Genomic DNA, 24,014 nt, shown 5'->3' with positions numbered 1-24,014 from the left:
AGGGAGGGCTGGAAGGAGAAGGAGGAAGGAAGGGAGGGAGGCGGGCGGGAGGAAGGGACCCCAGGTTCTGGTCGGGTTCAGGAGTCTCACCCAACCCGTCCAGGACCAGGAGCTCCGGCAGCCCTGCCTCTGAGCCAGCCTCAGGGTAAGCAGGAGGTGGCAGGAAGGATGAACATTCGTCCAGGTCTCGGCAGCCCCCACAACGACGCGGGCAGCTAGGTTGAGGGGCTAGAGATGAGGGCACAGGGTCAGGGGGCACGGCTGCCGGCCGCAGGCAGACTGACCAGCACCAGCCACCAGGAGCAGGTTATGCTCAGAAGCGCTCACCTGGGGGGCTGGCTGACAGCAGGCGGGCACGCGGCGGAGGGCCCCGAGCGGTCCCCTTGAGGGCGAGTCCTGCACGCTGGGCTCCAGGCCCAAGGTGGGGAGAAACCAGTCCAACTTTCCACTGAAAATAAATACCCCAGCAGGCCTCTGTGGGTAGGGAGGAGGGCTGGCTGTGTGAATGGCTTGCTTTGCACACTTCCATGATTATCTGAATTTTTACCAAGAGCATAGATTATATACATATTTGTTGAAGAAAAGAAAATAAATATCTGATGACCCCAAGGCCTCTGCCTTCCCTGGAAACTTCTACACTGCTGGGCAGTTGTGACAAAGCCCCAGAAGATCTGTCTTCCACAGGCCCTCAACCCACCTTGGGAACATGTCCTATGGGCTAGACCCCTCACCCAAAGGTGGCCATGCATTTTTTATCAATTTGCTTCTTCATTCCTTCACTACTCTGTGTCAGGCCCATGTCCCCTGAAAGCTGCCAGTCTAACAGGGAGACAGGTACGAGGACCACATACCCACCATACCACCGAAGAATGTGGTGTAGAAGTATAGCTGTGGGAGTAGTGAAGGAGGGCTTCACAGAGGAGGTGACCTTTGAATGGGGCCTTGAAGAGCGAGTAAGAGTTTGTCAGAAGGAAAGCGGGTAGGGGAAGGACGTTCCAGGCAGCAAGGAGAGTGTGAGCTCCAATGTGGATGTGACCGAGGTGCCAGGAGGAGTCTGGGGCAAAAGGGACACGAGTGTGGGGCAGGGTGGTTAGCAAGAGATCAGGCTGGATGGGTGTGGAAACCAAAATCACAAAATGCCTAGATGCCGGGCAAGGGGCTTGCAGATTTTCCTTTGGGCCAATGACTGTGAACTTGCGCACCAAGGACACAGCTTTGGGTTTTGGGTTTTTTTTTTTTTTTTTTAAGATTTTATTTATTTGTCGGAGAGAAAGAGAGCACAAGCAGGGGGAGCAGCAGGCAGAGGGAGAGGGAGAGGCAGGCTCCCTGTGGAACAAGGAGCCTGATGTGGGACTCGATCCCAGGACTTTGGGATCGTGACCTGAGCCGAAGGCAGACGTTTAGCCGGCTGGGCCACCCAGGCGCCCCTGGGCTCTGGATTCTGACTCACAGGCCACGGTTGGAAGTTCCCAGCTGGTTCTGACCAGCTCCCGGGGTTGGTGTCCACTGCTGTAGCTGGGGTCATTGCAAATGTGAGAATGACAGGATCCGGCTAAAGGCTTGGGAGGACAGTGATCTGCCTGAGGCCCCAGGGATAAGGGGCAGAGCCGGCCTCCAACCCAGGTCACTCTGACCCCAAGACCACCCCTGCTGTCTGTCAGCGTGGGCTGGGGCCTCGTGCTCCCTTTGCTCATGTGCTCAGGGGCTTCCAGGGTCTGGCCCTGCTGCGCTCAGGGACACAAAGGTACCAAGTCATGTTTCAGGCGCTTTGTCTCCAGAAGGGAGCATGAAGCTGTCCTCCGAGCTCCCACTCCCAGCCCCTTCCGGGGGCAGCTCCTGACTTCCTTTCCCTCTCCACACAGCATGGGGTGTCCTCGGAGGCTACCCTGAAAGAGCAGACTTTGGCATGAGACAGACCCGAGTTCACGTCCAGGCTGTACCTGGAGGGGACAGGAGGGTCTCAGGCAAGCACGTGCTCCTCCAAGCTTAGCGTCCTCACCTGTAAGCAGGGGTGGAGGGTGGGGAGAGAAAGCATCCCTCAGGGGATGGGGGAAGAGCTTCAGCACAAGGACCTGGGCGCGGGGCCAGGTGCGGAGCCGAGCCTGAGCAAAGCTCACTCCCTTCCCGCTGCCTGCAGGTGCGCCCGGGCTCCACACCTGCCTCACCCTATTTGGAGCAGGATCATGGGGGAGTTTCCACGCGGAAGGGCTGTGTCTGCTGCCAGTTAGGGTGCAAGGGAATTACACGCAGGTTGCAGACATGTTCTCTGATGACTTCATGAGCGAGGCATGCTTGGGCAGAAAGGTCTCTATTCTCTGAGGCTGGGGACTGTAAAGCTGCAAGACTCTGAGGACTGACCCTGAGCAGTGGTGTTCAGTCCCCTTGGGTGCTGAATACGTTTTGCCAGCAACGCCTTGTGTGGGTGCCCAGTCTATACAACGGATAAAAACTGGGCCGCTCTGCTTGAAGAGGGGGTGTGGAAGGCGGTCCTGGGGAAAGGTCCAGGGTCCCATTTTCCCTGTAGCCCTGGATCCTGGGGAGATGGGGTTGGAGCTGCTCCTGGCTGTGGATCGGGGTAGCTGGGGAGCAGAGCACTGTGGACAGAGTCCAGCAGCCGATATTTACCAGCTGGTATGAAAGGACTTCTGTATCCTCAAAACCGCATGCTGGTGCCAGTGTGGCTGGGCCAGGGAGCTCATGTTTCACAGCAAGAAGTCAGTCTATACAACAACAATGATCATATGTCTTTGTGAAAAATCATAATGATGTCAACCTTTTAATGTCCCCACGGTCTCTTCTCTTAAACTTGAAGGGATGTTTTATTGAAAACCTCTCTTGTCTAGAAGAACTATTCATATGAATCCAGCAATTCCATTAGCTTCCCTTTCTTTTTCCTTTGTTAAATTCAAGTACAATTACATAAAAATAGTACCAATATATGATTCTTCTGGTTTTGTAAGTCTTTCTACCTATCTGTTCCTCACCCATCCTTCTGTTTGTGTATTTGCATGTAAGTCCCCCGAAATGATGTTCACCTAATGCCAGTGGTTATTTCTGGCAGGTGGGACCGGGGCTGGGTTCTCAATTCCATCTTGGGGATTTTGGGCATGTTGTGAATTCTTTGTTATGAGCAGGTAGCACTTTTATTTTGTTTTAATGGTTTTTTTCTTAAAAAGTAAGATGGAAAGAAAGCATTAAGATCATTAACCAGAATTCATTCTGGAAACTGAGTACTGAGTACTAAAGCCAGTGATGACTGCTATTTTTCTTTTTAATTTCTAAAATCAAGGGAAAACTATTTTACTTTTAAAATGAGGGGGAAAGGACATTGTGGAGATCGTGAATCAAAAGCGGCTGGCAATGATCTATTCATCGACAAATATTTATTGAACAACTTAATGCCAGGGTCCCATGTTTCCCGTTCTCTTATAACTTCAGGTTTTCAGTCCCCGCATTCTGTAAAACCTTTTCTATCACACAGTCCCTGTAATTCTTATAGGCTGCCACTAGGTGGCAGTAAGCACACCCGTATTCTGGGTGGCGCTGTGCTGCGCTGCTCAAGTCAGGTAAGATTTCAGTTCAAGACACCTATTACTGCTTTGTAAGTTCTCATTGGCAGAATTATGTCATATATATCGATATGCATATATATCGATATATACCTATATAGCTACATCTGTGTCTATATCTATATCTAAAATCTGCAGTATCTATATACAAATACAGATATATTTTAGGATTGGGAACATTACAATTAAGGGTGCTCGACTACTTGTCTTCCTCAAATAAACATTCCAGACGCAAGTCAAACAAGAGACTAAAGCAAACAAACACGATACTTCTGCACACGAGACAGGGTGGCCTAGAGGCCAAGCACCCCAGCTTTGGAAGCCAACAGATAGGAGTCCAAATCCTGGATTCATCCATCATTTGCTTCATCACCTTAGTCAAATTACTTGAGCTCCTTTGGCCTCAGTGTCCTTGTTTCAGTGCTGGGGATCTAATGGAGTCTGAATCACGGGGTTGTTCTGAGAGTTAAGTGAAATGGGGTAGGGAAAGAAATGAGGATCTAGCTGTTAGTATTCCTGCAGTCATTTCCACCTAGAAAACTCCTACTCATACCTGAAGACCCAGCTCAAAGGTCTCCTCCTCAGTGAAGCCCCTGCTAACTTTCTAGCAGGGAGTGAGACACTCCAGAGGGAGGAGAGTTCCAGGTGGAGCAAACTCTGGGGACCAAGGCCCTGGGGCTCACATTCAGAGACACATTTCCTTGGAAACTTGGATGGAGTTAAAAAAATTCTACAAATAACCGTAACACATTTCATTAAAGAACAACAAAAACATATATAGTAAAACTCTTGCTAAGCAAAATTGTTTTATTTTACCTGCTTCTGTTACAACTAGAGTCAAATGATACCTTCTGAGGACAGAACGTTGGGTTACCTTCTTGGGCTTCAGGAGTTCACCTTTGAAAAGGAGTGTGGCCCTAACCTGCCTCCTGGCTTGTGGTGAGGATCAAAGTGACACCATAAAGATGAAAGTTGCCCTGCCTCTGGTTTCATTTCCTACCGCAAGGTTGTCATTTTTTTTTTTTTTTAAAGAACACAAATCAGGTATTACTTCCTGCTTGAAACCCTCCCCAGGCTGCCTGCGGCCTAAAGAACAAACGCCAGGCTCCTAAGGATGCCTGAAGAAGCCCCTGGACGAGTGCATTTTTGCCCCTTCCACTCGGTGTCCTGGGTCTGCTCAGCTGCCCTCGGCTGGTGACTCCCAGATCCCCGGGGTCCTCCTCTTCTGTCTCCAGCCCCGAGACCAGCGCGCAGGCCCCACATCTGTCTACCTCCAGCCGCCTCCCACAGCCTCTTTCAGGCCGTCTTCCAGGTTCCAAACTAAGTACTGCCCAGCATTAGCTGTGATGCCACGGAACACACCCCTGAGCCTCACTCTCCTGTGTGCAGAGGGGCCCGGGACACCTAACTCCTCGGGGTGGGCAGGAAGTCTGGCGAAGACACGCGTGAGGACTCGGGCCAGGCCCCGGCCCACTGCGGGGCGCGACTGCGCGGGTTCCGGCCCTGGGGCTGGGCTGCAGGGCGGCGGGCTAGGGCGGCCCTGCAAAGGGGCCGCGTCCGGGCTGTGCGGGGCAGGGCAGCGGGTGGGAGGGCTTCCCCGAGATTGGTCCAACCCCGCCGGCCCAGAGTGCCGCCGGTGGGAGCCCCGGGACCTCAGTTCGGCGGGCCGCCCCTCCCGGCCCCCGCCGAGGCTTCCCCGGACTCGGCCACCACATGCGCGCTCAGTCCCTCGCAGTCCTGAATGCCCGGCGCGACTGTCCGGCGCGGTCTCGGGAGCGTAGCCCTGTGGCTTGCTGGGCATGCGCGGAGCGCCGGGCGCATGCCCGGTCCTGGGGGGGGGGGGGCGGAAGCTCGGCGCGGGGACGCGGCCGGGCGCGCGCCTTGGCGGTGAAGCCCGCCTCAGCCGGTCGCCGCGCATGCGCGACCTGCGCCGACGCAGCACGCCCTGAGGGCGCAATCCCCCCGCCGCCGCCGCCGCCGCCGCCGCCGCCGCCGCCGCCGCCGCCAGCCCGCCGCCGCCGCCGCCGCCGCCGCCAGCCCGCCGCCGCCGCCGCCGCCGCAGGGACCGCTGTGCGCCCGCGGCGTGAGGCGTGGGAGGGAGCACCGCTTGTCGGTTCGCGGCGCCGCCTCGGAGTGGTCTGCCCTCGCCTCCAGGCGCCCCGCGCGGTCCGAGTGAGTGCGGGCCTGGGGAGGGGGCCGGGACGCGGGCGGGCGGGCCGGCTCCTGGAGCTGGGGGTTGGCAGGGCCTAGCGGGGCCAACCAGCCGGTCCGCGCGGCGGATATGGCGGAGACGGGCCCCTCCCGCGCGGGGCTCGGGAGGCCGAGGATGTGGGGAGGCCGGTGAAGTGGGGAGGACGAGGGAGGGGCCCCGGGAGGACGGCGCTGTGGGGAGGACCGGGGCGCGGGCGGGTCGGGAGATGTGGGGCGGACTGGGGGGTCTCCGGGAGGACGGGGGGGACACGAGAGGCCAGGGAAGGGGGAGGAGGGGGCGGGTTCTGGGAGAACGGCGCTGGGTGGAGGACGGACTTGTGGGGAGGTCGGTGGGCTCTGGCAGGCCTGGGGACGAGGGGAGGCCGGGGGCTCGGGTAAACGGGGAGGTTTGGGGGACATGAGAAGGCCTGGGGGGGTTCGTGAAAGATGGGGAGGTTGGTGGATTCGGGGGTCTCGGAGAGACGGAGGGGCTCGAGGCCGGAGCGCACAGGGAGGCCGGAGGCTTGGGGAGGCCAGCAGGCTTCCTTGGGAGCCGGCCAATTGCCTCAAAAACAAAAGGGGGGAGAGAGGAAGGAGGAGGAAGAGGGAAATCCTTGGGGACCTGGAGGGGGGGCGGGGGAATAGCCCTGACCCTATATGGGGACTCACTGGCCCTCAGGGAAGGGCGGGCTTCGCACCCGGGTCCGCGCGGGCTCCTTCCCCGCAGCTGGCGCGCAACTTGCTGTGGCCCTGTGGTTTTCGGGGCGAAAGCCCCGGAGACCTCGTTGATTCATTGTGCCTCCAAGTTTACCCCTCTTCCCAACCCAGCCCCCAGCTCTGCTGCTGGCTTAGGTGGAAGAAGGACTTGCTGTTTCTTTCTCTCTCCTTTCCTTTCTTTTCTCAGGAGGAGGAGTGTGTGTGTGTGTTACTTGGTTTTATTTAATTGGAGGATTTAGCTTAATGCACTAAGGGTAAAAAGAAATTTTTTTTAAGTCATTTCAACAGTGTCTCATTCTTGCATAGTTAGCCTGCAGCTGGGTTTTTGGCAGTGAGACTAAGATAATAGTAATGTAGTAATTATGGGAACTGGTTGAAATACATTCAAGCTGAAGGCGGTGTAAGGATTTGGGGATCTGTACTTAAGACCACCAACGCTGGGATTCTTAGGTAGAATGTTGGGATTTTCTCTTCTTCAAAAGGAGTAATTCTAAAGTACTAGAAAGCAGGTGTCCTGATACCCAAGCCGGCACTCTTTTCATATTACGCAATGCGTACAATGTCAAGCAAGTGTCATCAGGTCTTGGGTTCCATATCCATTAGTGATAGCCAGACTATTAAAGTTCTGTAAGCCCCTGGTGAACTTTTCATCTTTTGGGGAGAATGAGGATATAGGAGAAATATTTGTTTTCTCAGGTGTGAAAAAAAGTTGTAACTCTTTAAAGGCAAGCAAGGCCCATATGTCTTTGAATTTTAGTTCTCCGGAAGGATAGCAGGTATGTGTAGTAGATACTCAGTAACCAAATAAATGCAAAAAAATAAAAAAAAACCTTTGCTTTTGTGTATACTCTTGTAGCAGGCGTTGTACTGGACTCTGCAGGGTGATAACTGGATGAGAAATGATCCTCTCCAAAGGTCTTTGCAGCCGAGGGAGGGAGACAGAGAAGTCGGTCAGTGATGATGGTACAGTGGGTAAGTCCTGTGATAGAGGTGCGCCCAGGGCATTATGACGGGTACTCATCTTTCTTCAGTCCCCCACATTCTTAACCCTTTTTATACCTATTGTAATTTACCCCCTACCCCAGACCTATTTTCCCCATACCTTCCAGTAGCCTCTTAGTAATTTTTCTTCATGGTCATACAGACTCATCTCTTCTTCACATTTGATTTCTGGCAGACAGTTTCCTGGAGATCTCCGTTCTCTTCTTTTCTGAGCTGCTTGCTCCTTCGGTCTTTTCTTGTGTTGTCCCTGGATGTTCCTTTGTTCTCATCGTTTGGCTTTTGTCCAGAGTTGGATTTTATGTTTGTGGCAAGTCTTGTCTTTGTCTTTCTTCACTGACTTCTTCCTTTTGGTGGCGTTAATTACTTTAAAAAGATAGTACAGTGGTTTTGGACAAGTTGAAGACAGCCTTCAGCATGCCCTCCTCTTGAGCAACACTGCTCCGGCTTGGACTTGTTTCCCTCTCTCCTGGTACACAGCCACCATTCTGGAATCTCCCTTCATCGTCGTCCTGGGGATTCCCTTATCCCTTCTAATGGAAGCTCATGCCTTGCTCATTTTTTGTTGATGCTCGTGTTTTGGTGGAAGACTTTCTCCAGGGGCTTTCTGACATAGGATGCTTAGGAGGCCAACCTTTTGGGACCATGCATGATTGAAACTTGATTGATGGTTTCGCTGGGTATAGAGTTCTGTATTAGAATTCATTTTTGTTCATAAATTCAAAGATTGCTCCATTGCCTTCTTGTTTTCATGTTACTGTTTTAGAATTCAGAAGCTATTCTCATTTTTCCTTTGTATGTAACTTGTTTCCCCTCCCATCTTTAGACGCTTGTAGGAGTTTTACAATTTGTCCAAGTCTTTTGAAATATCGTGATGGTGTACCTTGTGTGGTCGGTTTTCATCCACTGTGCTGCATATTCAGCGGGTCCCTTCATTCTGGCAACTGGGAGTTTTTAGTTCTGGGAATACTCTTTGGCATTACTGTGCTGAGGTTTTCTCTCTTGCTTTTCCTTATTTTGTTTTTCTGGAAGTCTTATTATCCGGAACTTGGCTGTCCTGGGCAAAGGTTGTAATTATCTTAATACCCTTTTTTTCTTCTTCTTCCTTCCTTTGCTCCTCCTTTTCTGCCTTTTTTTGGGGGGGGGGGGTGTCTCTTTATTCTCTGTTCAGGGAGATGACTTCAGTTTGACTTAACCTTTTCTTTAGTTTATTATTTCTGATTTCAGAAAGGTTCTTTAGATTTCCAAGAGCTCTTTTTCTATTTTTCTAGAAGAACATCCTGTTTTTCTTTGTTGATTGCAGTGTTGTCTTACCTTTATATTATTGATAGTTTGTATAGTCTCTGTTTCTTTTAGGTTGTTTCCTTCCTTCTCCTGTCTGACGTGGTGGGGCCCTTTGACTTTTACATCAGGGTATTCTGGGTGGGCCATGTGTTGGGGGTCCCCAGGGTTAGTATCTTTAGATCTGTCTTTTGGAGCTGATCAGATTCCCCAGAAATATTCTCCAGTCTCTTTCCGGCACAATTCTGACTTCAGAATCTGGAAGCCAGCAGTGTGCGTGTGTGGTCTGTTGTAGGAGAGCTGGAGAATTCACTGTTCACTGTATATACAGTCATTAAGTCCAGCTCTGTTCAGTGCAGCTGGGCAGGGTGACTTCAGTCCATAGATGCCTCTACTTTTCCGGGGAATGCCCCCTCCCATCTTCTTTCAGAGTGAGGGGGTGTCACGTTGTGCCCGGCGTTGAGGTTCTGGTTTCAGCTTCCATGGCCTTCCCCGGCTCCTCTGTATTTGGGGCTATGCCTTCTTTATCCCTGTTCTGTCTACACTGCTGCTGCCACTTCTGGTCTTCTAGGACACTGCTGTGCAAGTGGAAGTGGTTCCCGTGTGTTCCACTGCTGAATTAGGACCTGGCTTTCTTGGGCCTGCTGCCTCATTTACTCTACTTCAGTCTTTTATAGTTTCTGTCTCCTCCAGGTTTCTTCTTTTTACTTTTTTGTTTGGGTCTCAATCTTCCATGTTAGAAGATTTCCCCAGTACTTCAAAAATCTTGGCTTTTTTCTCCTTTTAGTTCTCCCTGTGCTGTTTCAAACATTTTTTAAAAAGATTTTATTTATTTACTTATTTGAGGGAGTGAGTGTATGCACAGGAGAGAGAGCAGAGAGCACAAACGGGGAGGGGCAGAGGAAGAGAGAGAAGCAGACTCCCTGTTGAGTAGGGAGCCTGACCTGGGGCTCTATCCCTGGACCCTGGGATCATGACCTGAGCTGAAGGCAGATGCTTAACAGACTGAGCCACCCAGGCGCCCCTGTTTAGAACATTTTTAAAAAATATCTCTTTAGTATAGTTTTGATGGAAGGCAGTGGAACAGATGTCTATACTCTGTCATTGTATCATGCACTTATTAGCCAACCACACCCTGTTAATTTATGATTTTTGATATGTTTGAATAGTTTCCAGTTGCTACACATGTATTTCTTTTCTTTTTTTTTTTTTTTTTTTTTTTAAGATTTTATTTATTTATTTGACAGAGAGAGATACCAGTGAGAGAGGAGACACAGGCAGGGGGAGTGGGAGAGGAAGAAGCAGGCTCCCAGCGTAGGAGCCTGAGGTGGGGCTCGATCCCAGGACTCTGGGATCACGCCCTGAGCCGAAGGCACACGCTTAACGACTGAGCCACCCAGGCGCTCCTTCCTGTGTGTTTCTTAAGTAGAAATAGGTTTGAAGACAGGGACGTGGTGCCCTCTTCTCACCCCTCATCCCAGGCATTGCCCAGTAGGCTTGCGTGGGAGGTGATGGAACTGGCTGAGGGGTGAGTTCAGTAGAGCTTCAAGAAGTGAAAGGAAGGGGGTTTTAATGCGCATGTTGTCTCTCCTTGTCAGGTTCTCTGAGGACTATGGAAAGAGGAAAGAGAAACCCGGAGCATTACGTTTAAACCCACGTTTGATTTCTTCACAGAGTTATCGTGGCCTTCAGAACTGTGAGTATAATTCTCTTGCTACATTTGTGTTTTGGTTTTTCCTTTTGTTTTGATTTTTCTTTCATCTGTCTTACGGTTTCTTTGACGTATACTAGAAACAAATAAAAGCTAGTTGATTTTGCAGAGTAGGTGAGGGAAGAAATATTAGTTGTTTAGTGCCTTTTATGTGTGGAGAGAGGCAGGCAGGATGACAGTGCTGTCCCTGATAGTTGTGACAGTAGCAGCATGTGCCCTAGAAGAGTGCCCCAACAGGGTCAGCCCTGGGCCATCCAGCTCCTCAGTGAGTCTCTGGCAGTAATCCCCTGAATGAGGCTACCCTTCGCCCCTGTTTCACATTTGCATAACTGAAACAGAGGTTAAAGGTTACTAAGTTAGTAAAAAGCAAAGCTGGGATTCAGACTCAGTCTGGCTTTGGAGCCTGTGCTTTTTACTCGTGTTTTATTCTTACGGGCTCTGGATTCAGATGTTGGCTTGGCTGCTTACTTACTAACTCTTCACTAACTACCGAAACCTAGCTCTCTCTCCATGCCAACTCTTCACTGACTACTTAAACCTAGCTCTTTCCTCTGACAAAGGGTGCTCTCCCAGGGTTGTGGTGGATGCCGTAAGAAATGTGAAATGTGCTCAGCTTTCACAAATGTTAGCAATTACTATTCGGTGGCAGTTCCCCCACTTTAATGAGAGGAAAACTAAGCCCCAGAGATTGGGTTATTTGTGATTTGTTAATTTGTAACCTTGGCACTTGTGCTGCACTCCACAGTTGGGAGGTTATAGAATTGAGATTCTATTCCAGTTTGTCTTATTTCCAAAGACTGCTCTTTCTGGTAGGCCTAGTGGTAAATCGAGGACAGATCGTTGATAGAAGATTCATCAATCTGTCTTGTGGTATTAGCATTGGTAAGATTTTAGCAATACATTGCTTTGGTGTAAAAGCCCCATAAACTTAGACTTCATGGATTCAGAATTCAGAATCATTATAATTACGTTGAATTTGACTTTGGCAAGTGTCTTTGTCTTAGATGTCCGAGGGGCAGAACCCTGGATTGTTTTTCCATTTCCTTGTGGGGGTCAGTTCACTTTCCTCCTTTGTTCTCCTTTCTCCTCCAAACCCACTTTTGTTTCTGCCAGGATTAGGTATTAGGGAAGGGAAGGAAAATTGTGTCACGAAGTTTCAGTTTCCAAGTAAGGCCTGGAAGTCTTGCTCCTTTTCTCTGATTCCTTCTACCCTTTCTTGGCTACGAGAGGCACCTGTTCTGTGTGCTGTGCCAGGTGTGACTCTGCTGTCTTTTGGAGAAGGCCATGCCCAGCTGTTTACATCCCTTGTCTCCTCCCCGCCCTCCCTGCACATTTCGATGTTTCTTCCTGTACCAGTGGGCTATATTTATTGGGTACAAGTCTGTTTCTGCATCTTTAAGGGCAAAGATTTTGTTATTTCGTTTCTGCATGTTTTCTGCTTGACCCATGGGTAGTTTTCACTAAATGCTGGATGAAGTAGTGTTTAATGCTTGCCACAAAATAAGTTCTCTTTTCTTACTGGATCCAAACAAGAGGGAGAATATCAAGTATAACTTTTCATCAGCATTAGCTATTAAAAATCGTTCGTCATGGTAGAGCCCAAGACAGTTTCATATTTAGCAGAAATTACACAAAATTTTTCTTCTTAATGTGATGTGCAGCGGAACGAAGGCCTGACAGGGAACTGAGAGCCCGTTCTTGGCTCACTGGAACTTTGAGCACTGGGATATAATCTGCTGCTTCTAGTTTGGCCCTCCCCTCCCCTCCACCCCTGTTTGAAAATATGTAAACCCAGGAAAAATACCTTATAACCAGTGTTTCTATAATTGTTTCCCCCAATTCTGGACAACTGGTGAGGCCACACGAGTAAGCCTGGCTTTGTACAGCATCGACTTAATGGTGTTCCTCTGAGATCCGGGTCCCTTGATGTACCTGAGTGCCCTGGTCCACTTAAGCCCCTGCAGGATGGATCAGGTTCTTGGTTCCTGATTTGTTTTGGGGTGTTGCATTCTTAAGGCATAACTTGGGATGGAGGTTTTTTACAATCAGAATTCTAGGAAAGCAAAGCAAAGTTTTGGAGGAGTTGAATTGCTGAAATATGTATGGAGATTATTTTCAGGGTTAATGGGGTGTGCGGAGGCAGTAGACAGAAAGGAAGGTTGCCCGGAGACCCATCTGAAACCCCCCATTTGGTGAATAAAGATAGGTTATTTAGCGTCAGGGCAGCTGAGAGCAATCGACATAGATTGAACTGTGAGGTTTTGGGGCTGTTTGTCTAAACAAAGAGTCGCTAGGGTAAGGCGGTGCTGGCTGTCGGCTCCGGAGGGCAGCTGTCCCTCCCTCAGTGTTGAGCCCTGAGATTCGGCTGAGGTTTGAAAGGCTAGTGTGTTGGGAATAGACACTGGTGGTGGGGGTTGGAGGGTGGGGGAGAGTAGAGGACAGCCAGGAGATTGTCGGCACGCTGTTCAGGGAACCAGGTGAGCAGCAGCGGAGGCTGGGATTGGAGCAGGAAAACGAGGTGGTGAGAAGCAGTTGGGCCTTGGATGTATTTCAAAGGCAGAACCAGTAGGATTTGCTGACAGATTGGATAAGGGGTGTGAGGGCAAAGGGAGGAGTTGAGTTGACTAGAAGGCTCTTGGCTTGGGCAACTAGATGGGGGGAAGGCTGTGGGTGGAACTTGGTTTAGAGGGGCAGATGGGGAGCTCACTGTAGGCATTTTAAGTTTGTGATTCTGTTCGGGATCCAAGTAGAGATGTCATGTAGGCAGTTGTAAATAGGCATTTGGAGCTTGGAAGAGAAGTCTGAGCTGGAAGTGGCCATGAAAACGCAGTGACGGTCTGTGGTCACCGAGGGAGTGAGCACAGAGAAGACCAGCAAGCCTGAGCCTCGGGTCACCCTGCCATCGAGTGCTCAAGGACGAACATGAGCAGTGTTTGGCACAGAGCAGGTGTGAAGAAGACCACAAGCACTGGCCCCATGGGAAGAAGGGAAGAAGTGTCCAGGAGGAGGATGTGATCAACTCTCTGAAGTGTCAGGAAAGGTCATGATGAGGACTGAGGTTTGGCCTTCGGGTTTGGCGACTTGGAGGACACTCTGGCAAGTGCTCGGCGCAGTGTGGGGGCGTGGTCAGAATGAAAGCCCGCCTGGACGGTGGTGTGAAGGGGGAGAGGGTAGTGAGACAGATTGCATCTGGGTGACTTAGGTCCAGGGAGTACGGTCATCCTCACACTTACTCGCCGTCTGGGTGCAGAGCAACGCAGCCGGGTCCCTGAGGTCCGTGGTGGTGTCTTCATGTCACGGGCGGGGAAAGGTCAGGTTCAGAGCTTACAGTAGCTTTCTCAAGAGTACGGAGCCAGCAGGCTGACGCCAGGTCTCAGGCCATGCACGCTGTCCTTAGCCGCCCTGTGTCCTGAGGGTGGAGAGACACTGTTGAAGGGGGGAAGGGGGTAGCGTGGTTGAAAAGTTGTAGGAAAACGCTTATGTCCTGCTGGAAGTGCTTCTGTTAGAGATTCTGTTTCTTTTTCTTACTTAGAAATTTCACTTCTATCAGAGGGTGGTAGGTGCATGTGTTCAAAAGTAAAACAGTGTTGAATGGTTCATACAGAACCCAGCGGGCTCCTGTCCTGCCTCCACCATCCGCCTCCCAGAGCTGCCTGGAATCCTGCTTATCTGTTTCTTTTAGTATTTCTGTCCACGGTTCCCAGCAATATCTATGTAGAGGCAGGGCCATCGATGCGTCACTTTTAGACAAAGTTACATTTTGAACTCCCATCTTCCCCCACATTTGTAGCACAAATTTTGTTTAGAGCCATAATTTGGTGAATTGTTTTGACTTTGTTAATGTTGCTCACTATTGAGCTGGTGAATGTAGCATGATTATATTCCCTTTTAGTTCAACTTTTTGTTTTCCTGTTTTCTTGAGCTTAACAGTTGCCACTTTTTTTTTTTTTTTCTGTTTGCTTGATATTCTTAAGAGTTCTCACTCTCCCTGACAGTAAGGCCTCTTAATAAAATTTGCCATCTGCTCATGTGTATTCCTTCTGTCTTCACCCCCAGGGACATCTGTTTTCTTGCATGCTGGACAGGTTACTCTCCCATGGTAGCAGGGTTGAGGTGCGTAGGGCAGATCCTGCAGGACTAGGCGAGACCAGGTAGAGAATCCTGATGGGGAAGACAGTGATGGGGAGCTCAGAGGGAGGGGGACGGTGTCCTCCTGAGGGAGCAGGTCCGGGCATGGTGAGTGGGGCTCGCGGTAGTTGGGGAAAGGCATTCCAGGTGGAGAAGGTGAGAAAAAGCAGAGCGGGACGAGATCGGTTACTTTTTGTTAACCTACAAAGCCTGTATTGTGGCGCCTCGCTAGGTGGTACATGTTAACTTAGTTACTGACTCTTCCTTTAAGACCTTTAAATAGATTTCCATGGAAAATGTGACATTCAGATCGTTAAACATCTGTCGTAAATTTTTTATTTTTTGAAAGATTTTATTTTTTAAGTAATCTGTACACCCAGTGTGGGGCTCAAACTTACAACCCCGAGGTCAAGAGTTGTACACTCTACTGACTGAGCCAGCCAGGGGCCCCCGTCATAAATTTTAATATTTTCTTAAAACGTGCGCATAGGATATATCAAGACACTTAAATCGAAGAGATAATCTTAAACTGTTGATTCCATGTATTTGTTCATGGAAACATCTTTATGGACTATCCCGTCACTGAGGCGGCCCAGCCAGTCATCGTGCAGGAGTGACCAGTGCAGCCCCCCGCTGCGGTCGTCAGGCGGGAGCAGGATGAGCGACCACAGGACGTTTCAGAGGCTGCTCTGTGTCTAGCTGGATGCGCAGGATGGTGTGCAGGGAGGCCGCGGTGTTGCTTAGGCGGGCAAGCGCAGCCCTGTCTCCGTGGCCCAGTTAGGGAGGCCCGTCGCGAACTCGGGAACGAGTTGGTGCAGAACCAAGAGTGAGTGGATTGGTTTCTTTTGAGAAGAAGCATCGCGCAGTTTGAAATGCTGAGGCGGGATTATAGGAAATAAAGTCCGTAAGTGCCTTTCAGGACTGCCAACTGCAGGGCACCTTTTACGTAAATGTGCTGCACCTTTTATGTGGGTGCCTGGCTATTCTCATGGACGGTCAGGAGCCTGTGTTTAGTTCAGTGGGTCCGCCGTGTACAAATGTTACCTGCTTCCTGAAGCTTCTGCTTTATGCTCCAGGCTTTGCGCAGGACACCCTTTATCTTGCCAATAGTAGTTACGTTTGTGATTCAGGAATTCTACGTGAGGGAAGTCGTCAGAATTGTGATACCTGCCGTTTATGTGTGTCATTCATCGTGTGTTTTGAGTTGTGTGTAGTGTTTATAATAACAAGGTAGTGATTACTGTCCCCACGCTGCAGAGGAGAGCCCGGAGCCAGATAACAGTCTGCCCGAGGCTCCACGTGGTGGTGGCAGGCTCTCCTGTTCCTTGACATGAAAGCTTAGCCCTTGCTCTGAAGTGCACGTGGTGCTCCTGTGTGCGGGCTCTGCCTGTGATAGAGAGGGGGAGGGCTGCCGCCCACCGAGCGGTCTGCAGACCCTCAGTATTGTCACGTGCCAGCCGTGCTTCCGCCACGTCGGGATGCGTTGTCACTAGTGTTGCCAACCATTGCACGTGGTTCCCCGTCATTGGTGTTTCTGCTCATACTGAAGAAAGATTATGGATTCATCCCATACTAGTAAAAATGGGAAAATACGTCTGTTTCTGACCCTAGTAGTAGGCAGGCAGCTTTTCCTGTGCTTCTTACAGTCTGACTAAGGGGGAGAGAGGATGTTTCTTTCTTTCTACCTGCTTTGGCATATCGTTGCTATCTGCCGGGGGGAGGGGCAAGTGGGGCGTTGGGAGTGGCGATGGCAAGGAAACATGTTAGATTTGTGTCTCCTGCTCATGAATTCTAAGTGCTTTAACAAAATAGACAAACTTTCCATCATTTCTTCTTTGATAAACTGTCTATTAAAAAGGATAGGTGTCTCAGCAAAAAATTCAACTGAAAAAATGGCGAGAAACTTTGAGTAGATACTTCATCCATTTCCTGTAGGTAACAACATGCACACAAAAAGACGCTCCCCGTCATCCCTCATTAGGGAAGTGCCCGTGACAGCCGCAGTGGGTAGCGCTGCAGTCCTGTGAGAATGCCTCCCATTCCCACAAAACAAGGCAGCAGAAGGGGACAGTGCCCAGGTGCAGGGCTGTGGGACAGCTAGAAGTACATCGCGCTTTGCTGGTGGGGATGCAAAGGGTTATAACCACTTTGAAAAAGTAGTTTGGCAGTTTCTTATAAACTTGAATATATACTTTTCATACGATCCAGCAGTCCTACATGGAGGCCTTTACCCAAGAGACGTGCAAATTTATCTCTACACAAAGGCCTGCATATGATTGCTTATAGCAGCTTTATTCCTATTTACCGAAGATGGAGAACAACTCGGAGGTCCGTCAGGTGGGAAATGCGTGAACAGGTTGCGGTGCACCTGTGCGGTGGGGCAGTCCTTGTACAGCAACACAGAGGCAGTGACTGCTGACATCCTCAGCAAAACAGGAGCGCGTCCAGAGTGTTCTGTTACGGGCAAACACAGAGCTCTGTACAACTGTGGTTCCCCCCTGATAACATTCGGATAAAGGCAAAACTATGGGAACAGATTGGATCAGTGGTTGCCGGGGGCTGAGGCTAGGGGAGGAGAGGACTGAGTACAGGAGGGCGTGAGGGTGCTTCGTGGGTGATGGAAGTAGGCCATGTCTGCCCTGTGATGGTGGTCATACACTGACTGTGTCAGTCAGAACCCAGCGAACAGTGTTTTACTGTATGTAAATTTTACCTCAATAAGCCAAACCCAAAAAAAGGTGGATGACTTACGTATATACACACACGTAGGTATTACACACACACACAGGCACACACATTTATACCCACGCTTGAGCTCCCTTTTTCTTTCCAGTGGATTAAATTTAATATTTCTGGATTAGGTATCCTGAAAGTTTAAATGAAATAGATTGTAGCACAGACACTTTGTGAAAACATAGGATCTTGGAGTCTTTGGTTGATTTTTATATTCTTATTCACGACCTGAAGGCTTTATAATGTGGTTTGTTTTTGTGTAACATGGTTATGTAGTATGGATGTCACGTAATTAGCATAAATAAAAGATGTTTTATCAGTTAAATTATTTTAAGATTCCTTCCATGTTGTTCAAGCTCTTGTAGCTGTGGAGAAAAATAGTTTTACTAGCTTTAAAAATTAATAAAAAATGTTTTCTTTGATTCATGACAAACTTAATTATACAGTCTTCAGCTGTGTCTTTAATCAGCTGTAACTGTAGGGTATGATTATATTTCAAACCGCTAGACCTAAGAATGTACACAGAAAATAATACAAGTTAGCTTCACTAAACGTAAGGCTTCATTGTAGTTGCGAGTCAGGTCTCTTCACAGTATGTAAGAGGGTCGCTTGTTATTAGTATGTGGTGCTTTGCGATGCCCTGCAGAGCAGTTGTTCAGCATTTTTTCCTAATAAACCCTTCTTAGCAAAGCCACAACAGTGGGCAGGGAAGGGGATTAGAGTGGAAAGTTGTGTATTTACTTTTCATTTAAAAATCAAAATTTGACTATAGACAATAAGAAGGCCATTCATTTAAATGATGAGGTCTTCATTATTTTGCGATCAGAGGATATTGCCGTGTGTGGTTATAATGGAATCTGATACCGTAAGATGCAGTGTAAGAGGCCCTTCCTGAGCTGCTTTATGTTTGCTTATCCCGTGCGCTGCTCTGGGGGCTGGGGGCTGGCTTCACTGTCTCTGGTAACCTTGTCCTCTGAATGGTCATCACGTAGTCAATATGCACTAACGGCCTCCGTGACCGTCGTGTTTGGGAACAGAAGGAGTAGGCTGTTCTGCCTTGCGTTTGTTCTCGTCTGACTGTCCCTGTGTTTTGCTGTGGGAATCTGTGCGCTGACTGGTTTTGAGGGTTTGGCCCCTGCTGGGATGCTTCTTACAGCTGGCGACCTTTCCAGCTGCTGTCCGCCAGGTGGCTGTCCTGCTGCAGTTGTCACCGTGCCGCCGCAGGGGCGCTGTGTGCGTCCCAGTGTGAGCGGTGTGTGCCGCTAGACAGCCCGCCCGCGTGGGGGGATGTCTGCGAACAGCTTACAGTGTGACTCGCTGTTCCACTGAGAGGTTGTATTTGTAGAATAGAAGAAAAACGGATGTGAAGCATGAAGTTTGAAAAGTGTTTAACCGTGTTTGTTTTCTCTTGTGGTTCAAAAGGGTACTTAACGGGTCATCTTAAACAAAATGTACTAAAAGATATTAAACTCTTTTGGGGCTTTTCTGGATGACTCAGGATCCTTAGTACGAACACCTGTCATTTTCAGCGTGTGGTGGCCCCGCTTCTGCCATTTTCCTCAATATCAGGCTGTGTGGCGGGCAGTCTCTGAACGCCCTTCTACCACCCTTTCTAATTTGCTACTCCTTGTTTTTGTTGTTGTTTGTTTTGTTTTAAAATGAAGCCTTGTGTGTTTTTATGGAAAAGTTGTAAGTAGTATAGGCAACTTCCAAATACCCTTCACCTAGATTGACCAGTTGTTAACATTTTGTGACATTTGCCTGCATGGCCCCCTCCCCCCACCTCTGGATATAGAAGTACACGTGGCACATTTATTTTCACACACTGGAAGGGAGTAAGTTGCACACTTCACGCCCTTTACTCTTAGGTACTTCAATAAGTATTTACCAAGAACAAGGACTTTTGGGGCGCCTGGGTGGCTCAGCCATTAAGCGTCTGCCTTCGGCTCAGGTGATGATCCCAGGGTCTAGGGATCGAGCCCTGCATCGGGCTGTCTGCTCTGCTGGGAGCCTGCTTCTCCCCTCACACTCCCCCTGCTTGTGTTCTCTCTCTCGCTGTCTCTCTCTGTCAAATAAATAAATAAAATCTTAAAAAAAAAAAAGAACAAGGACTTTTTACATAGCCCAAAATAATCAGTATAGTTATCAAATTGGCAAATTTAACATGGGCCATTCTGTAGTTTACAGTCCATATTCACAGTTGCTCTGTTAATTACAGTAGTTTCCCCCCCATACAGGACCCAGTCTAGAATTACATGTGGTATTTATTGATGTTTCTATGGTCTTTTTAGTCTGGATATGTTTCTCAGCCTTTCTCGAGAACATCATGGAGACTGTTCTAATTGTTTTGTAGGTCTTTCTTCCGTTTGGGTTCCTGTGATGTTTTCTCATGATTAAACTCAGATTACGCATTTTGGGGGCCAGGCTATCAGAGAAGTGGTGCTGTGCCTTTCTCAGGGCATCATATCATTTCTCATATCCATTATTCGTCTCAGGATGGCACATGATGCCGGCTTGTTCTATTATTGGTGAGGTTAACATCTAGGAATTTGTGGGGCTGCAGATTCTTGGACCCTACTCCTGACCTGCTAAGTCAGAAACTTAGGGCTTGAGTCTATGTTTTTAACAAGCCCGAAAAATGATTTTGATGTATTCTAAAATTTGAGAATTACTGACCTCAGGTGATCAAGTTAGGGCGGCATCTGCCTAGTGTCTGCTCTCTAAAATTAGCATTTATCCTTTGTAATGAATGAGGAAATCTGTAGGGAAATATTTGAGGCTCTGTGACCTTTTGAGCTTTTAAACTGATCGTTTGGCGCCCCCACGGATGATTCTTGCTTGAACTAGTTATTGCTAGGTAGTCGTGCAGTGGGGACGCTGTTCTTCTCACCTGTCAGCTGGCATTCTCCCTTAAGGAGAGTTTCCCCTCCTTTGTTGACTCACTCAGTTGTTCACCCAGTAGTACTTGACGGATTCTTGTTTGATTCAGGGGCTTATAGTCCTTAACTCTCATTCATTTTGATGCTGGAATGCCCCCTGATTTGGTTTTCCAAATCATCTCCTGTGTTGTTTTGACACGTCCCCATTCTTTTCTGAGCACGACCTTCCTTTTGGCACAGTAAGATACTCCCAGCATTTCTTGTAGTTTTTCTGCCCCTGTGGTGCAATCAGCTATTTCTCCAAGATTCCCTGGTTCCTTTTGGTGGGAGATGGAATTTAGAGGCCGGGATCTGAGTGGGAGGTGTGCTCCTTTGCTGCCAGGTATTACTGCTTCCCAGCGCTTCCTGTGTGTGTGCACGTGCTTGTGCAGCTCTGCTCCAGATGCAAACATCTTGTTGTGTTCGTAGGAGCCGACCAGTCTCTGATCAGTTTCATTGGCTTCCAGTTGATGCATTTTTCTTCCCTTCTCTTCTCTTTCTTTCGCAGTCTCACATGCACCTTTCTACTTCGGTGGTTAGTCAAAGGTTGGAGTAGAATGTATTCTCAGATTTGGGGGTTTATCTTGGGGTTCCCCTGCTTCCAGCATTCCTCCTTTACATATCAGTTGGTCCTCCAGCCCCCATTTCTTTCTTCTGAGACCTCATGCCAGTAAGACTTTTGCTTTCTGCCACTAGAGCTCGCCCTGGGTTGGGAAGCACGTTTAGTCAGAGGAGCAGCAAACTGGCAGATGTCCTGGGGTAACTCCATTGTTCAGGGGAGAGCATTCACCTCTGGTTTGTGCCTCTGGGCTTCCTGGGTTGTCCTGCCTATGCGCATTTCACTGTCTGCCAGGGATTTGGGCAGTGTATTTATATTCAGCCTTGGAGCTCAGCATTTTGCAGCCCTCTTGTTTCCAAAATTTCCCCCTTAAATTTATAGCCAGTGTGCTGCGCATTAAGGTGCTACGGTAGGGCTGCAGTCCTGCCCTCCCAGAGTTGGGGCTCACAGTATTGCCAGGCAGGAAAGTGACAAACACTCCCTGGTTTGTACCAGATGCAGGGACAGTTCTGACAGTAACTTCTTCTCAAGTGCTTGCCTGCCTTTGGTCATTTTCCAGTTCCTTCAGATGGTTGGTTTTAGTGATTTTGTCTGATTTTTATAATGATCTATGGAAGAAATTGCTCCATTGTCTTCATGTAACCATTTCGGAAGGCTCACTCTCCCTTTTGTCTTATTATTCTTTTCTTCTGAAATCTAGCTTCATCTTTATTTTTGTACCCAACGTTTCATTATGGTAATTTTCAAACAAATGGCAAAGTTGTAAAAATTTATGGTTAACATCCATAGACTCCTCCACCCCCTGGATTTTACCTATCATGTGTTATTATTCTTGCTTTCTCACGTAAATAACCAATTATCCATTTCTCCATATAGTAATCCATTTTATTTTTTAGGCTGTATTTCAAAGTGCAGATATCAGTATACCTCACCCTATGTGTTTCAGCGTGCGTATTGTTTACTAGATAGAGTTCATTGTTTGTTTAGCGTATTTTTCCTTCAGTGTAAAATTTCTATACCAGCTGCACATAACTCAAGTATACATTCACTGAACTGTGGCAAATGCATCCACCTTTGCAACCCAAACACTTATTGAGACATAGACCATTATCATTTCCCCCAAAGGTTCCTTCATGTCCTTAGTATTCACAGTCCCTGCTGCAGCCCCTGCTGCCATTCTCACCCTGACCCCTGACAACTGCTGCGTTCGCCCCCTCAGTTCAGTTCTGCCTGCCCAGGGGTTTCCTGTCAACAGAATCATACTGTGTACATGGTGTATGAGGCTTCGCCCGCCCTTCTCCAAAATGGGGGCAGGTTGGCGCCGGGGACGCTGGGCGCGCTCCCTGCGGAAGCATGGAGGGGGCGGGGCCGGTGGGAGCCCGGCGCTGATTGACAGGCGCGGCCGACCTGATCCCAGGCGCGGGTCCGTAGAGCCGGGCGCCGAGGCCTGGGGCTGGGATGTGAGGGGCTGCGGGCTCCGGGCAGCAGCTGCTCCTGCGAGTCGCGGCGACTGCAGCGCGGGCGGGCGGGCGAGGTCCGCGGACGCCGTCGGCGGCTGGCCCTGTCGGCCGCGGGATGAGGAAGCGGACGGAGCCCGTCGCCTTGGAGCATGAGCGCTGCGCGGCCTCGGGCTCGTCCTCGTCCGGCTCAGCCGCCGCGGCCATGGACGCCGACTGCCGCCTGAAGCCGAACCTGCGCCTGGCGGGCAAGGGGCCGGCAGAGCCGCGCTGCGCCGCGGACGCGGGCATGAAGCGGGCGCTGGGCAGGGGAGGCAGGGCGCAGGGGCGGGGCCCCCTACCTGGCCCGGAGGCAGCCCTTAAGCCCCCCGCCCGCTCCTCCGTAAGTTTCTTGCCTGCAGGAGCGCCCCACGTCTACCCTGCATTCTCTAGTGCCCTCTTCCAGTTCTCCTCCATCCTTTTTCCTCGCCTGGCCCGCTGGTGCCGCCCGTGGGCATCCTTTCCCCAGATAGCTGCCTGCGGGAGGGCCCCCGACTGTCCCCTTTCCTCCCCTGGTGTCCTTTTCTGGCCCTCCGCGGCGCCCAGCCCCGTGCCCTTACCCTTCCCAGGTGAGCCAGTGGTACCCCGTCCTCGACCGGCTGGACCAGCGTCTTTCCCAGGGGCTGGGAGCAGGGGGCAATCACGAACCCACGTTGGAGAGTAGAGGAGGGCGTGGGGGGCGTCCCTTGTGAGGCTCCTGGACGCCTCTCACGTAAGAGGTGGAACATGGAAAGGCAGGCTCCAGAGCCAGAGAGCGTTCGGATTCTTGGCCTCCGATCTGCATAGAACTCAAAATTGAGCGCCCCTCTTGCTCGGCTGGCGTGTGCCGAAGCTTACCTTTTCCCGGTTTCTCACTTTGGTAATTTTTTCTCGGGTAACTAGTTGTCAGAAGTGGCATTCTCTGCTGGACCTTTGGGGGAATGTTCAGTGGTGTGATGTGGCCAGGGGTACACGGCATCGTCAGCTGTTGGAGGGAAACCTGTCCTTGCTTGTGCAGATGGCTAATGGTGCTTGAAATTGGATTACACTGAGTTGTCTCCTTAGGAATCTCTGTAGAATCTGTAAGTCTTAGTTTTTTTGCGTTCTCTGAATAGGAGATGAATGCATCCAGGTAAAGCTGATTTCAGAATTAAGATAGTGTATTTCACAGGGACAGATCTCTCCATATGCTAGCTTTGTAATTAATCTGGCTGTTCACAGAACGTATCATTCATGGCAAGTTTGAAGTCTGGGTGTTTCACGGTTTTGAACAGGTTAGTATGTAATGTTCTCAGGTGTTGTTGCAGAGTCGTTTCTTTTGGGGTCAACTGGAATGCCCTTAATTGACACTGGCCACTTCAGTGTCAAATATTTATTAAAATGGTCTCTAAAAATATCAGTATCATTGTCTAAAAGACCATGAAATTGAAAATGAATATTTGGATAAATAGAAATATTTATCCAAATAAATAGAAATATTTATCCAAATAGACACTTCAACATTTCAACCTCATTGCTTAAAAGGTTATGAAATTAAACTATAGTTTTCTCTAAGTCAGTGGTTCGCATTCTTGCCAGAAGGGCAGGGACTGACAGTATTTTTTTTTCTATAAAATTATCTAGTAACTGGTCAATATCTTTTGTGAAACTAATTCTAGCTTGAATGTACTTTTGTAAACAGGTTTGGCATTACACCTAGATAAGTTTGGGAAGTCTTCCTTTGAAGAAATGAAA

At 49.4% G+C, this 24,014-nt stretch overlaps 1 long non-coding RNA gene across 1 annotated transcript in view; it reads left to right on the top strand.

The window, feature by feature from the left end:
* Positions 1–5,598: 5,598 nt before the first annotated feature.
* LOC125281936 (uncharacterized) overlaps positions 5,599–24,014 on the top strand; it is an 80,493-nt gene continuing 62,077 nt past the window's right edge. Inside the window, exons 1-3 of the long non-coding RNA XR_008959503.1 lie at positions 5,599–5,741; positions 7,333–7,448; positions 10,355–10,452. This is a non-coding gene — a long non-coding RNA (uncharacterized LOC125281936). The remainder of the gene's footprint in view (positions 5,742–7,332; positions 7,449–10,354; positions 10,453–24,014) is intronic.

Source organism: Ursus arctos, unplaced genomic scaffold (genome assembly GCF_023065955.2).
Source record: "Ursus arctos isolate Adak ecotype North America unplaced genomic scaffold, UrsArc2.0 scaffold_16, whole genome shotgun sequence".
Lineage (NCBI taxonomy): Eukaryota > Metazoa > Chordata > Mammalia > Carnivora > Ursidae > Ursus > Ursus arctos.
This window is presented reverse-complemented; position numbering and strand designations above follow the sequence as displayed.